A 12,117-nucleotide genomic window follows, 5' to 3' on the forward strand; every position below is an offset into this window, starting at 1 on the left:
ATCAGAGAGAGAAAAGGGGACAGAGAATCCCAAGCAGGCTCTGCACAATCATTGCAGACCCTGCCTCAGAATTAAACTCAGGAACCATGAGATCATGACCTGAGCCTAAATCAACAGTAGGCACTTAAGGGATTGAGCCACACAGGTGCTCCATTTTGTGCCATTTTCAATTTGTGATTTTGTTATTTTTTTCATATACTATGTTTTTGGTGTGTGGAAATACAACACACTTTTGTATGTTGATTTGTATCCTGAACTTTTCCTGAGTTTATTAGTTCTAATACTTTTTTTGTGGAGTTTCTAAGGTTTCACTATATGTAAGTTCGTGTGATTCTCAAACAAGTAATTTTCTTCTTACTGATTTACATGTCTTTATTTCATTTTCTTACCTAATTTTTATGGGTACATCTGCAACTTGTAGGAGCAGCAATCTTTTTCCTTCTTTGCTTCTGTGTTCTTTGTCTGGTCTAAGGATTCAGTTGACATAAGACAGATCTACAGAAGAGAATAAATTTCATTTTGCATGTGCACAAGCTTCCTAATAATGTGACACCCAGAGAATGAAGAAAATAGGTGGCACTGTGCCTTTGAGAATAAAAAACAATGGGTTTGTGAAGAGTTAACAAGACAGAGATTTGGGTTTGGGCAGGTCAATTAGTGAGGAACTAACAAGGCTTGTTTGCACAGCCTTCTTGGTGCTAAGTTCCCATTTCTGTAGCCAAGGATGGTTCTCCCATTCTGGTATAGGGGAAGGAAGTTTCCCAGGAGAGATTTATTTCCTGCTCTCAGGGGGACAAAGAAGGGTCACAGTTTCCTTAGACTAGCTGTTACTCAAGTGACTTTCGTCCAAATAAGCAATGTGACAAGATGACATACATTGGGTGCCATATTTTACTGGTCTTCATGTTACCATGTGGAATACCTATGTTGGGAATGAGCATCCTTGCCCATCTCCTAATATGACAGGAAAAGCTTCAGTTTTTCACTGTTAAATATGCTGTCAGGTGTGGGTTTTCATCTATGGCCATGATTTTATGGAGGTTATTTCTTTCTTTCCCTCAGTTGCTGAGATTTTTTAATAATGACAATTTGTTGAATTTTGTCTAGTTTTATATGTATCAATAGATGATATAGATGATCATCAGATGTGACTGCATTGTCACATATGACCCTTTCAATATGCTGTTGCATTCACTATGCTAGGAGTTTGCATGTATGTCCATCAGAGATATTGGCCTTTAGTTTCTCTTCTTACAGTGTCTTTCGATTTTGCAGCATAGTAAGGTTCGTCTTGTAGATGAATTGGGGCATATTCCTTTCTTTTCAGTTTTTGGTTAAGAGTCTGAGAAGTATTGTCATTAAGTCTCTTTTATATTTTGATACAATTCATGGATAAATCCCTCTGTTACTAAGCTGACTTTTTTCTTTTGGGGCAGGGTATGATTAGATTATACATTCAATTTTATTTGTTTTCATTCTGTTAATTTTCTATTTCTTCATGTACAGTCTTGTGGATTGTATGACTCTAGAAATTGCCTAGTTGCCCAGGTGTGTGTGCCCATTCTGACCGAAGGTGGGGTTTCAGTACACCCCCAACAAATGAAATGGAAGCACAGGATTTATGAGTTACAGAGCCCAGAAAAAGAGGGCACAAGGACCCAGGGAAGGGGAGCCCTCCATCCCAAATTCCCAATGATCAGGACATAGAAAACAGGGTAGCAAGTACAGGATTTCTTGGGAGCGGATGGGGCTGAATTCGCTAACTTTCACAGGCTCACCTCTGTGTTATTCTAGAAGGTGCTTAGAAAACCAAAGTGGGAATCCTAGGCAGATTCTTATCTAAGGTTAAACTCACTGAAAAGTAGGCAAGAGAAAGAGAGCAGGGATTCACATTTACCGGTCTCCCTCTGGATGCCAGAGTCATCCATAGACACTTGTGCCTACCTTTCTGATTGATTTCAGCCTCATGGTCTCAGTCTCCCACATTTGGAAATTTTGTCTCCAGGGAGGCACAGCTTGTGCTAGGTGGAACCTAATGCCAGTCCCTTTCCCTCATAGCCCACAGACACCCCAGTGTGGGACAGGTAGTGTGGGAGATGGTATCCCTCCATTATCCTGAACCCACGTTGGGACTGGGGGAAGACATTACCTGGAGAATGAGAAAACACTCAGTGTGCAAGAACACAGTTTTGGAGAAAACTTATGAATTTGCCCATAAAAGACCTTGTGTCAACTTCTCTGATTTCTGGAACCAGACTCTTCCACTCAAGACACACCTGCTGACTCATGTCCTCTTCCCAGAAACTAAGCCTCAGTTTGGGCTCTTATAGGCTTAAATTACATAAAGGCTACAAGCATGCAGTTTTCAAGTTCTATTTCAGAGTGCTGGCCAGTGACCCATGAGAGACCTGGTGTCAGAGCTGTGATGTGCCTGAAGACCCCTGTGTCTCCCATGGACCCTTGGAAACGTGGATGTCAGCTATGCCGCCTCATTACTGTATTTTTACAGATGCACCAAGTGCATTGTCTATAATTGTTCAGGGGTCTGGAGGCTGAATTATGGATTGTCTTCTCCAAATTTCTCTTCTTTATCTTTCTATGTGTTTACAGTTCTGACATTTCTGGCAATACCAAAGAGGAATGCAGCTATTATGGCTTAAATGGGACCAAAAACCACTCTGAGATATACCATGGATTCATGACTTTGCCTGACTGACTAAATTGTTCTTGGAATTGTCCACTGTCTGTGCTCCCACCAGTGCCTCATCTAGTGCACCATGGAGGATCCCAGCCTATGTGGCAGTGGCAGTTCCTATTTTAGTTGCACATCCCTCTGTGACTGAATTTCTCTGGGATACAGTCATAATTCAGCTGAGCCCCACTGCCAGTGCAGTAGGTATCCTGAGAGAACTTTCCAGGAGCACAGGAAGTACCAGTTCTCACATGACCAATCTGGGTTGTTCCTGTGCTATGATGTGAATCCAGCCCCACCCAACAGAACCCTGGATCTCAGATGGATGGAATCCAACATGCTCTTGCAGCTGAGGGAGATGTGTGACATTCCTACACAGCAGCCTTCCACACGGCACGTCTGTGTGGGAACAGGGTTCAGCGTTGAATTCCCCGGGGTCTTCTGCAGTGTCTATATTGGCTGCCTTTTTGATTTATGGTATAGCAGACATCTTCACCTTTCCCAGAATTTCTCCCAAAGATTTCTGGACAGTAAATAGTGCGGTCAGTGCAGTTTCCATAATAGCAGCAGCCCTCTTCAGTGCACGCGGTTCCATCTTGCATATGGAAGTCATCAGGGTACGCCAAGGACACCCCATGGAAGGACTCTGGAAGATCACGTATATTTTGGATTGCCTGCAGAGTGTCCAAGCAGCAGAGTTGGTGCAGTCTGTATAGCGTCTGCCTGTATTACATTTGCCCCCAGGGGTTCAGATACAATCAGGCATACAGCCTAGATTGCTGTAGCACTGCTTGAATGAGGCCCAGTCACACTGCTTTCCTGGATCCACTATGTAGTTTCCATAATGATAGTGGGTCAGGCTTTTATTTAAATGCACCATTTCAGTGTTGAACATGCACTTGCCTGTTCCACAATTCATTATGTGCTGCATATGAATGAAGGAACAGTTACTGAAAGCTTCCATTGTACCAGTTAGTTGGGTCCTAAGGCAGCTGGACCTTTTTTGGCAAGCACATTCATCAGTGTCAAAGCACAAGCCACAATTTCTTGCCATCTGATGTGTTGCTATGACAGACAAGAGTAAACAATGTCTGTCTAAAAAACCCAGAATGATGGCATATAACACATTGTTGGGTGGCATATAGAATATACAACTGGAGTGCAATGAACCTCATGGGGCCCATCTCAAATCACAGTTAAGGGTGAATATGGTTTAATAATTTGAAAATATTTTGACTCTTATTATTTAAGAAAAAAAACTCTGATGCCACACATAATTGCCCATGTGAGCTTGATGTCTCTCACTATAAATGATCATGAAACCAATAACTTACATCAATACCATGAAATATTGACTCAATTAAGCTAACTAGCTTTATAACGAATTGGGCACTTTTTTCCACGTGGTTAACACACTATACATTGTTTTGAAACTGTGAGCAAGTCCTTTGAAAATTCTGTGATGGGATGAACAGAACTTACTAGAGATCCTTCTTGCTGCACTGGCATTTCCTTGAAGAACAGGGGGTCCATTATCCTCCTTATATCCCAGGTTATAAGTAGGTCCCGTTGCATTGGTGTCCGCCACTATCTGAGAAACAATGTGTTGAAACCTTTGGAAGTCACTTAGGGGTCTGATTTCATAGGCAAGTTAATCCAACTTCATCATATCTTCAAGGCCGCCATAGCATGTGTCAATTGTGACCATGGAAAGAGGAATCTCCTCCAGGTAGCCGAGGTAGTAACAGTCTGGAAGCCTGAAGGCGTAGTCCATCTGCAAGGCTCCCTGAGCATCCTGAGTCATTATCAGCAGAGTCTGGACCAAAAGAGTTTCTTGTGCCACATGTAGATAACATGTCTCTTGCCCCCAAAATGCTGGCTATAGGACAAACAGCCAGGCATCTGAATGCCCTTGGTTTGGTGCAGCTCCTTCTTGGGAATTACCACCTCAGAGGAGATGTAGCACCATGAGGGATGCCCTTGAGAACCCTGCACAGGAGCCAGCACTGCCCAGAGTGCAAACAGCAAGAGGGGCGCCCTCAGGGTGACCTGGCCCGCTGCCAGCCTCATGCCCCTGCTCAGGGATATCTGCCAGTGAGAATGGATAAATGGAGGATCCTCAGCAAAGCCAGGTCTAGACCATCAGACAGAACAGAGGGCTGTGCCAGGTGGCCAGCACCCTGCACCTGGGAGCCACCTGTGGGGTTCGGCAACAGTCCCAGGGTGTGGCATTGGGTGACCCTGCACATCAGTTCAGCTGGGGTGGATGTGGGAGGGGCAGGTGGGCCATGGTCAAGAGTGGTCACATGGACATGGGTAGGGATTTGGACCCCGAGGCATGGCTCTAGTCAACACCTTCAATCTTTCCTCCCGCTACTTGCATATGGGTTATGCAGTTATAACACCCTGAACTTCTCTGCCAATTCCATGTCCTGTGGTACTGCTGGGTCGCTTTCTTTGGATGACTCCTTTTCCTCATTACAGAGTCCACTGCTTTTGCTTCCTTGTGATGTGGAGGTAAACATTGTCAATTTTATCTTTATGGGTGATGCAAAAAATCTCTTTGTAGTTTTGTGTGTCTTACTCTCCTTGGCTATTAGTTTGCAAGCCATTTGATCCTTTTGGTTTTTGCTTTGAAGGTCCCTCTGAGTTCACTGAGGAAAACATTTCTCAGTATTCTGAGTGATGATTGGTGAACCACAACGTTGTATTTTCATATTTTCTTATGCGAGCTGGGGAGAACAGAAAGTACTGCTGACCATGTGTGAGCCCCAGGGGTTTTCTCCTCTAATCCCTTATGGTGGTTCTTTCCTGGCCTCTGGCAGTCTCCTCCCATGTATGTTTGGTTCCCTCTTCAGCTGGAGATGGAGGGGAGTTGAGGTTACTTTGGACCATGGGCTTGCACCATGGAGTCTGCCCATGATCAGAAGATGGTATTGACCATGGCACTGCCTTAAGTACCCTCTACTGCTTTAAAACGCCCTGGGTCAGGGAGAAACCTCAGAGTTGGCATTTGGACAAGAGTTTGCCTTTTCCCAATGGCTGGCCTTCTGAATATAGCTCAAATTCCTTTCCCACCAAAACTAAAACTTTGAACATTGACCTTTCCAGCAACAGGCAGCTGAATTTGGGTTTTGATAACAATGAAATGGAGAGTGAAATGGCAGTTTCCAGGGCCTGGCAGGGAGGGTCAATCTCAAGGGACTAGATCTCAAGGGCTATGATTTTGTGTTATGCAAGATGACAAGTTTTAAAGGGGTCTCCACATCATTACCCCTGTAATTAACAATACTGTAAGGTATGGTTAAAATTTTGTGAAGAGTGTGGGTCTCATCTTCAGTGAGATTTTACCACAATACAAAAGTGGAAGACACGAGTTTTGCTTCTCACACAACAGTGTGCTGAACTGCATGGACACACTCTCTACTGATAATTTGAAAACAATTTAAAAAAACTTATACGTTTTGGAAACTAACCCTGAGGATATGTCATTTACAGATATCTTCTTCCATTCCATAGGTTGCTTTTTTGTTTTGTTGATTGTTTCCTTCACTGTGCAGAAGCTTGCTATTTTGAGGCAGTCTCTCTCTATACATAATTTTCTTATATTATATTAATTTAAATTCAAGTCTGTTAGCATACACTGCAGTATTGATTTTAGGGGTAGAATTTAGAGAACCATCGCATACATAACACCCAGTTCTCACTTCAACCAGTGCCCTCCTAAATGCCCACATACCATTTAGCCCACCTCCCCCACTTCCCCTCAGTTTGTTTTCTGTGTTTAAGTGTGTCTTCTGGTTTCCTCCCTCTCTGTTTTGATTTATTTTATTTTTCCTTTCTGTATGTTGTGTTTCTTCTATTCCACTAATGTGTGAAATCATAGGATATTTGACTTTTTGTGACTGACTTGTTCCACTTAGCATAATACACTGTAGTTCCATCCACATTATTGTAGTTGCCAAGATTTCATTTTTCGATGGCTGAGTACTATTCCATTGTATATATTTACTACCTCTTCTTTATGCATTTATCTGTTGATGAATATTTGGGCTGTTCCACAATTTGTTTTTTGTTGATAGGGCTGCCATAAAGATTGGGATGCATGTGTCCCTTCGAATCAGCACTTTGGTATCCTTTGGATACCTTTGGTATCCTTGGATAAATGCAATCGTTTGAGAAGAGGATAGTTCCGTTTTTCATTTTTTGAGGAATATCCACACTGTTTTCCAGACTGGCTTCCCCAGTTTGCCTGACCATCAACAATATGAAGGGTTTCACTTTCTCCTCACCTTGCTGACATTTTGTTTTTTCTGAATTGTTAATTTTAGTCATTGTGACAGGTGTGAGATGGTATCTCATTGTGGTTTCAATTTATATTTTACTGATGAGGGTGTTGTTGAGCATCTTTATATGTGTCTTTTTGCCATCTGGATGTCTTCTTTGGAAAAATATGTATTCATGTCTTCTGCCCATTTCTTCACTGGATTATTTGGTTTTTGAGTGTTGTGTTTGATAAGTTCTTTATAGATTTTGGATAGTAAGCCTTTATCTGATATGTCATTTGTAAATATCTCCCCCCATTTTGTCAGTTGCCTTTTAGTTTTGTTGATTTGTTCTTTGCTGTGCAGAAGCTTTTTATCTTGATGAGATCCCAATAGTTTATTTTTGCTATTATTTCTCTTGCCTCTGGGGACACGTCTAGTAAGAACTTGTTCTGGCCAAGGTCAAAGAGGTTGGTGCCTGTGTTCTCCTCTAGGATTTTGATGGTTTCCTGTGTCACATTTAAGTATTTCATTCATTTTGAATTTATTTTTCTGTATACTGTAAGAAAGTGGCCCAGGTTCATTACAAGTTCTCGTTGCTGTCCACTTTTCCCAACACTAATTGTTGAAGGGACTTTTTTCCATTTGACATCCTTTCCTGCCTTGTCGAAGATTAGTTGATCATATAGTTTTGTGACATTTCTGGGTTTCCTAATCTGTTCCATTAATCTATGTGTCTATTTTTTGCCGGTATCATATTGTCTTGATGACTACAGCATTGTAATATAGCTTGATATCCAGAATTGCGATGCCTCCAGGTTTTTTCTTTTTCAAGATTTCTTTGGTTATTTGGGGTCTTATGTGTTTCCATGATACTTTTAGAGTTGTTTGTTCTAGCTCTGTGAAAAAATGCTAGTATTATTTGGCAGGAAATTGAATTATTTGCAATGAATGTCTAGATTGCTGTGGGTAGTATCGTCATTTTAACAATGATTTTTCTTTTAACCCATGTGCATGGAATATTTTTCCATTTCTTTGTGTCTTCTTCAGTTTCTTCCATAAATGTTCCAGGTTTTTCAGAGTACAGATGTTTTACCTCTTTAGTTAGGTTTATTTCTAGTATATTATGGTTTTTGGTGTAACTCTAAATGGGATTGATTCCTTGATTTCCCTTTCTCCTGCTTCACTACTGGTGTATACAAATGTAACAAATTTCTATATGTTGATTTTGCATGCTGCAAATTTACCGGCTTATTGTACCAGTTCTAGTGGGGTTTTTTGTTTTTGGTGGAGTCTTTCAGGTTTTCTATATATAGTATAAAATTCAACTCCAGAACTGAATAATCCTATTAAAAAATGGCCAGAAGACATGAATAAGCATTTTTCCAAATGTGACATACGGTTGTATGGTCAACATCACTCCTCATCAAGGAAACATAAATCCAAAGTACAATGAAATATCAACTCACACTGGTCAGAAAGGCTAAACTCAACAGCACAAGAAACAACAGGTGTTGGTGAGGATGCAGAGAAAGAGTATCCTTTTTGCAGTGCTGGTGGGAATGCACACTGGCACAGCCACTATGGAAAATAGCATGGAGGTTCCTTAGAAAGCTAAAAATATAACTACGTTATGACGGAGCAAATGCACTACTAGGTATTTACCCAGAGGATACAAAAATACTAAGTTAAGGGTTTTTTACCTTTATGTTTGTAGCAGCTATAACAGAAACAGCCCAGCTATGGAAACAGCCCAGCCCAAGTATGCATTGATTGATGAATGGGTATAGAATATGTGGTATATCTACACACACACACACACACACACACACACACACACACTGGAATATTTCTTATCCCCGAAAGGAATGACATTTGCCATTTGTAAGCACATGTATTGGGCTAGAGAGTATTATGTTTACTGAAATCAGTCAGGGAAAGACAAATATATGATTTCCTTCATATGTAGAATTTAAGGAGCAACAAATGGGCAAAGGGACAAATAAGAGAGAAGAGGTAATCCAAGAAATAGGCGATTTTTTCAATGTTTATATATTTATTTTGAGAGAGAATGGGAGGTATGGCTGAAGCAGATTGAAAGAGAATCCCAAGGAAACCGCGTGCTGCCAGTGCAGAAATGAAAGTGGGGTCGATCTCAGGAACCATGAGATCAAGACAAGAGCCTAGATCAAGAGTCGTGGGCCTAACCCATGGAACCATATAAGCACCACGAAACAGATACTTAACTACAGCGAAAAAACTGATGGTTATCAGGGGGAAGGTGGGTGGAGAGATGGGGAAGTAGTTGATGGGAATTAGGGAGGGCATTCATAATGAGCACTGGGTGCTGTATTGCAATGATAAATCACTATATTTTACACCTGAATCTAATATTACATTGCATGTTAACTAACTGGAATTTGAATAAAAACTCAAATAATGTATTTATCATGCCTGCAAATGGCCATGTTGGCATACAGTCCATGAAGAAGCATTTATTCCAGAAAATATACTAACAGAAAGAACACCTAGAATATTTGAACTAAGGTATGTTCTTTTCCTTTTCCACCCCAGATCAGCAAACAGAAACTCCAGTGCAAGTAGCTGGGACTATAGGCATGTGCCACTGAGCCTGGCTGCAACCTCCCCTCCAGACTTTAACCAATACACAGGTTTCCCGGTACCAGCTCCTGTTCAGAGGACTCATTCCCAGAGGGACAGGATGTCAGTGACCCTAAGCTGTTTGCTGTTGAGGCCAAGTCCCAGCAGGTGCCACTGAGATGTGCGACTCACTCATTGTGTGCAGCCCCACTCCTAGGATGGAGGTCTGCCCTGGGCACAGTCCACTAGGGATGCTGGGAACCTGATCACCCCAGACCTGACTTGCATGGCAGGGGTCTCATGCCACCAGGACAAGCAAGCCACAAGGCAGTGAAGCTGCCAGCCACCCCTAAACAGAGCCCTCAGTTTCCAAACTGAGGAAGAAGGGAATCCTTCTCAGGATTTGTCCCCACCTGAAGCTGTACACCTGCCAAGTTTTGCCCAGGGAAAGGGGGAGATGGAGCAATCCTCTAAATCTAGGAGCAAATCTGTTCCGATAGAACTGACTTCACTTCCAGCTGAGTGTGAGGAAGGTCTGGGCCTCATGTTGTGGGAGAGTCAGGTGCAGGAGACCAATAGTTTCAGTGGAGGGTTCCTAACCTACTCCTGCTCACCTGCAGGAGAGAGCCAGAACCAGGGACAGTGGAGGGAACAGCTCCTGTCAGAACACATATCAGACTATGGCCTCAACAACTCTCCATTCAGAGGAGTCCGAGGTTGTAGGGTTCAGTCTGTGGAGACTCCATACATCAGAGGGTGGTTGAACATAGGAGTGCTCTCCAATGAAGCAGAGTATCTCATCATGTGGTTTGGGAAAGAAAGAGATAAGGAATGCCCAACCAAACCACTGTCACCATTGTCTGGCTCTGTGAATGTCCCAGGTCACACCACCTCTGTAATTATGGGACTACCGCCCTTCCCTCTACATCATGTCTCTGAGGTTCACCTGGTTTCAGGTGTGCATCAGTAGTGTCACATTTCTGTGGAAAAGCATCCCATTGATGGAATTTTCGTACTTGGTTTATTCCTTTATATTTAGAAAGACTTTTGCCTTATTCTGAGCTTCTAACACTAAGAAAGATGCTATAAATATTTACACACCATTTATTTTCTGAGCATGGGATTTCATTTTTCGGGGGCAAACACTCAGGAGTGGTATTTCCAGGTTACATGTTAAGTCATCCATGTATAATGTCATAAGCAACAGCCAATGATTTTCCAGAGCTGGTTTTTATTTTTCATTCCTACCTGCAGTGTTTGTGGCCCCACGTGTGCTGGATGCTCACCTGGATGTTGTTGCCAGTGTTCCCTTCATACCTGAGCCATTGGGATGTGTGTATAGGGCATCTATTGCGTTCTTGATTTGAATTTCCCTGACAGTCGATGGTGTGAAGAGTCTTCTCCAGTCCGTACCTAACGTGTCTATAACCTCAAGGATAGGATGTCTACTACACAAGGCTGTGCTTGTTTTATGGAGGTTTGTTTCCTTTCTTCCTTTGACTGTTGAGGGTTCTTAGCATATTCAAGATGCAGGTCCCTTGGTGGTTATGCAATTTGTGAATATTGTCTCTTACTCTGTAACTTATCTCACTATTGATTTTCACGTGGGCAGATAAACGTAGTTGATTTTTACAAAGTCTGTTTATACCATTTCTTTTTATGGGTCTTGTTTCTTAGCTATAATTTCGGTTTTCTTTTTTTTTAATTTTTTTTTCAACGTTTTTTATTTATTTTTGGGACAGAGAGAGACAGAGCATGAACGGGGGAGGGGCAGAGAGAGAGGGAGACACAGAATCGGAAACAGGCTCCAGGCTCTGAGCCATCAGCCCAGAGCCCGACGCGGGGCTCGAACTCACGGACCGCGAGATCGTGACCTGGCTGAAGTCGGACGCTTAACCGACTGCGCCACCCAGGCGCCCCAAATTTCTGTTTTCTTAATGATTGCTTGTGACTAATATTTTTTTAGAATGTTTATTCTTGATAGAGAGAGAGAGACAGAACGTGAGCGGGGAAAAGCAGATAGAGAGAGCAAGACAGAATCCCAAGCAGGCTCCATGTTCTGAGCTGTCAGCATAGAGCCTGACACTGGGGCTCAATCCCACAAACTGTGACATCAAGACCTGAGCTGAAGTCAGAGACTTAACCGACTGAACCACCGAGGCACCCCACTGATTTCTTGACTTGCAATGTAACTAAAAGTCTTGATTTTTTATGGTTTCTCTCAATTTTGACTTGTTCCCTAATTGGTCTCTGGTGACAGTGTTTTTGTTTGTTTTTAAATTTATAGACTCTAGCAACTCAATTTCCTGGCATGGTTTTTTTCATAATATATGGAAATTATGTTCTGATGCTGAAATTGAAGTTCAAATTTCACAAGAGTTGCTATGCTGTGTCTCTTTGGCCAGACTGCTCATAAGATTTTCTAGATGTGCTCCTTGGGTCAAAAAAGACGTTTACCTTTCCAGGTGGTGGGTTTTCTCTATATCTCAGGAGCCGTTGAGCTCTGTGCACACAACCGAGTTCTTGACACAAGATTTTTCCTTTGAAATTCTATGTGAA

General features: G+C 42.2%; 1 protein-coding gene across 1 annotated transcript in view; it reads right to left on the minus strand.

Annotated features, from left to right (window-relative positions):
* LOC115508089 overlaps positions 1–12,117 on the minus strand; it is a 34,885-nt gene that overhangs the window by 12,814 nt on the left and 9,954 nt on the right. The gene's annotated exons all lie outside the window — the stretch shown is intronic.

Source organism: Lynx canadensis, chromosome B3, assembly GCF_007474595.2.
Source record: "Lynx canadensis isolate LIC74 chromosome B3, mLynCan4.pri.v2, whole genome shotgun sequence".
NCBI lineage: Eukaryota > Metazoa > Chordata > Mammalia > Carnivora > Felidae > Lynx > Lynx canadensis.